This window comes from Lissotriton vulgaris, chromosome 8 (genome assembly GCF_964263255.1).
Source record: "Lissotriton vulgaris chromosome 8, aLisVul1.2, whole genome shotgun sequence".
Classification (NCBI taxonomy): Eukaryota; Metazoa; Chordata; class Amphibia; order Caudata; family Salamandridae; genus Lissotriton; species Lissotriton vulgaris.
Window position 1 is genome coordinate 972,258,566 of NC_141696.1, and position 4,981 is coordinate 972,263,546.

Consider the following 4,981-nt stretch of genomic DNA (forward strand, 5'->3'; position numbering starts at 1 on the left):
GATTTATATGGCAAAAAAAGAGCATTGTCATGAATATAACGAGCGGGTGGGGCATACTCTGGCTGTAAGAGTAAGGCAAAAAATGGCAGCTAGGGAGATTTCTGAAATCTATGATGCTGATAGGAAGGTTATAACAGACTCACTAGGGATTCAAGAGACCTTTAGGCTTTTCTATCAGCACCTATATAGCAGTGAATCACTAGTGGGGCCGCTGGACATACAAACATTTTTAGATAAAGTGTTTGTACACAAGTTAAGTTCGGCGGATAGGGAGGAACTCAAGAGGGTGTTCTCTCATGAAGAAATAATCGGGGCTCTGCAAGATTTACCATCCGGTAAGGCAGCTGGTCCTGACCAGATCCCACTGGAGTTTGACAAAATATTTAAAGACACTATCGGACCAGACCTGATTGAGGTTATTCTGTTGGCTCAAAGAGGGGGATCCGCACCTGAGTCTTGGGCCGGAGCAGATGTTATAGTTTTCCTAAAAAAAGATAAGCCACCTAGGGAGCCAGTCTCATATTGCCCAATAACATTACTGAACAGCGATGTTAAAATCTTTTCGAAAGTAATGGCCACGAGGCTAGATAATATATTAAAGAAAACTATTCACCCCGCCAACATGAGTTTATAATGGGCCGTGGAACCACACATCATTTACGGCGGGTGATAACACTCTTTGATGCAAAGTGATCTCAGGGAATCCTATGGCTGCTTTGTTATTAGATACTGAAAAGCATTTGATAGGGTCTCCTGGGATTTTCTGTGGGAATCAATGAGATGGGTTGGGTTGCAGGATGGATTTATAAAAGCTATTCAGATACTTCATTTAGCACACTCAGCTTGCTTAAGGCGTAACAGAAGCCATACTCTCCCTTTTTAATATCCAGCGGGGGACTCAACAGGGGTGCCCTTTCTCACCCTTGCTATTTGCTATATACATGGACACCTTAATATGGCTACTCGAGGCCAATAATGGAATCTTACCAATTGTTTGTCAGGGTGTTGAATCTAAAGTTCTTGCCTATGCCAACGATGTGGCCATTATTACCGATTATACGCTCACGGCGTTGACGGTGGTGGAGTCAATAGCACAAGAATTCTGCAAATATTCAGGGCATGCACTAAACAGAACTAACACTCAAGTTATAAATAATCAGCTTGTTAATTTTGAAGATCCTCGTATTACAGACTCAGCCACATATTTGGGTATTACAATCATGTCTGATTTAGAGAATCTGGTAGCCAAGAACATTGATCCAGTAATCAGAAAGGCGAGAGTGGACTTTGATAGATTAAATAATCTTCATCTATCTCTTGTTGGATGTTGTAACGTGGTGAAGATGTTGTTTTTACCAAAAATTCTTTATTTGTTTAGGGCAATCCCGCTGGATTTCAAAAAACCTTGGTTTGCTATTTTGGAAGGTATTGTTAATCGATTTATTTGGGCACACGGGAAAACTAGGAGGGCTCTTCGGTTTATGTCATTACCACGGGAGAAAGGGGGGTTTTCAGTTTCTGATTTTCGAAGCTACTACAGGGCCGCCGCTCTCCAATACATGGGCATACTGGTTTGGTTCATGTCCCAGGGATCTGGATGGGGAAACAGAGCTCCCTGATGTTTACAAGTTGCTACTGCGGGAGCATGGTGAGAATTGTTTTTGGAAATTTACGGAGCCAGTTACTATAAGAGGACAACATTCAAGACTCTTCTGTCTGCTTTCAAGATCCGGGGGCTTTAAAAAAAAGACTGGTTTGGGGAGATTGAATCACTACACTTTGCTGTTTAAACCCCCACCCCCTCCGGAAATTTTCTCAGACGATGTCATGGCAGTATGGGCAATAAAGGGAGTTTGGATGGCTGGGGACCTAATATTAAATGAAGGGTTTTGCCAATTTAGTGATATTCAGCTTGAGTTTGGGTTGGAAAGGGGTAATTTTTTTTAAATACTTGCAGTTGCGTAGTTTTTTTAAAAAAAAGATCGGGTTGAGTGGGTTTAGCAGCAATAAAATTATTGAAATCATGAGAGGCAGTACTAAGGGTACTATTAGGCTATTGTATGCAGAACTGATAGGCTTAAAAAAAGACGATCTAGCTAAGCACGAGAATAAATGGGTGGAACGTGTCGGGGCTGCGCCATAGGCGCTTGCAGAATTTTTAGAGCTAGCTCGGACGGTTCTGTGCTCTGCCGGGCTCCAGGCTCAACACTTTAAAACTGTCTTTGCCTTATATTATACTCTGGCAAGACTAGCGCAGTGGGGTGGGCTATCGGGGACTACCTGTCCTCGGTGTGGGGCGATGGCAGCAGATCTCGTGCACGTGTTTGCATCCTGCCCACGTCTGCAGGGCTTACTAGAATCTATTACGGAATTTATAGATCGGTCACTAGGGCTAAAAATTACATTAACTTTCAATCTAGTTTTGTTTGGCGTAAGTAGGACAGAATGAAATGAGATGTCTTATCAATTTCTATTTGTGCCAATGGCTGTACTACGGATGAATATTGCTTCCGCTTGGCTAGACCCCTCGCCTCCTACCTTTCATCAATAGCTGGTTACTCTCTATATTTACATTGGATAGAGCTATATACGAAAGGACGAGGAAGAAATCAAAGTTGCTAGGACAAAGTATCTGGGCTTCCCTAGCAAGATGGAAGGATTCATAGTAATTGCTAGAAATTAGGCAAATAAGCTAAGTATGAGGGTGGAGTTAACTGTATGGGCTTAGCTCAAGTGTGTTTTTGTGAACTCAGATCAATGTTTTGTGTTACAAAATTGGCTTCCTTCTGCACAAAATGTGTTATCCTTATTCTCTGATGTTTTGTAACAAGTTTATGTAATATTCTGTTTGCTTCTCCCTAAAACCTTGCATTTCTGTATTTTTTGTATCTGGTTGTGTTTATTGTGCTGATACCTGGGGGAAAAAGTAAAAAATTGAATAAAGAGATTATTTAAAAAAAAGAAACAACCTAACTCTAAACATTGAGGGCCGAATTTAGATCTTGGGGGATGGGTTACTCCATCCCAACCGTGAGTGATATCCCCGCCTCCGGAATTTACATCCCATTCCATCCTATGGGATTTATATTTCGGCGGATGGGATATCCGTCACCAGTGTGACGGAGTTACCCGTCCACCGAGATCTAAATAAGGCCCTGAATTCTTTTAACAAACTCTCTAAATATTGCAATGCCTCTTTCTGTTAAGTGATGAGCTTTGAAGTGTAAATGATATGATATAAAAGCTTTTATAGCGCGCTCTATTACTAAAATAGTATCCTGGCGCGATATTATATTGTGCAACGCAAAATATGAGAAATGAATAATGCTCATGTGTGTATGAGATTATCCCTAATACTTCAAAGGTATTCGTTTATGAAATATTAATTTTCACTGTATTAATGGAGCAAAAACACCTCTAAAAACAAATAGGAACTATTTAACCCTTGACTGCGGCGCAAATTCCGCCGCGGTGCTGGGGAATTAATGAGTTGGCGTGTTTCAGATGGCCCCCTGCTGTCCTCCGCACACGCTCACTGTGACGTCGGGGGCCGTCCGACGCACGCAACGAGTTAATCTCTTTCGAAGTTTGCTGGATATCAATGTCAGATGTTTTCTTTGAAACATAGATACACCTAGTAGAAAGGTAGGAGGAAATGTTCTTTGTTGTGGAAATATACATTTATTTGAACTTGGGAGCCAATCTAGGTTTCTCGGAAATTATTTATTTCTGCAGATTAAGAAGAACAGAATGATAAACTGTTCTGCAGCACACAACAACATAAAAGGGGTTATTTCTCCACGACGTTATTGGCTTGCTTTGTTATTGGTTTATTCTGCAACTTTGCATTTCAGGGATTCCCAGTGGTAAATTGAAATGTTAAATATACTGGGCCAAAAATGTGCAATGATGAATGGAAACAAATTAGACATATTACTCCATGTCGCAGGTGGTATTGAGCTCTTCTAAAATGCATTATCGGACCAATTTAAAACAGAAGAATCAAAGTAATTGATTAGCTGCAGGGGTAATGTATCCCGCGTCAATATCCGAGCCTGCTGCAGACTGCCTTCACTAGTGCTTCACGACCTGACTGGCAGCAACATCAAACAGATGACGGTACATAAAAGTGATCAGCAAAAGGCACAAATTGCGAAAAAGAGAGAAAAAAATAACACAAATACAGGGATTCTTTCCTGCGTCCTCAATGCCAGTAATGCTTTCTTGTACATGTACTGGAAAACAGAAGTTTTTTGGGGAAAATTAAAACGGAATAATCTGGTAAGCACTCTGTGTTATTTTTTCGGACATTTTCATGTGACAGCAAAAGATGGGTATGGTGGCTGCTAAAGGTCCAACTTTTTTTTAACAGGATATTGCCATTGGAGAACTGCTACCTAACAGTATCCTTTCCTGCATTACTGTACCAAGGCCTTAAGGAAGGAACGGCAAACTCATCGCCCTCTTAATTATGAATGAGATGATTATTCATTTGCAGCGAATTTGAATATTTTCCGTTTTTCAGCGGATGCTTCCAGTGAGAGCCATTGCCAGTGCATTAACGTCTCATTAGCCACCCATCCTCCCTGCTGATTCTACGCCTAGAAAATAGCCAGTGAAAACATTGATGAATCCGTTTTTTTAACGCCTGTAGCATTCGTTGGGTTTAATTCAACCAGATGTGAGAGAACAAACGTGTGCTTGTGCGCGGATGTGTCTTTGCATCGCAAGCGGGCTATTCAAGTACTATTTTTACATTTCAGGATGGATATGCCAGGGGTGTCGCTCTACCCCTTTTGGGAAGTCACAAAGGGCGCATTAGGGTTGTCCCAGTGTCCTGTGTAAAAACAGCCTAGGAGTTGGGATTTATTGTGTGTGATAATTATTACCCATTATAAGTTCTGCCTGCAAAATGGAGCATCACAGTAAGAATGCACAACAGTGATGGATGGAATGCTTGAATTAAATTCAGCCACTGGTA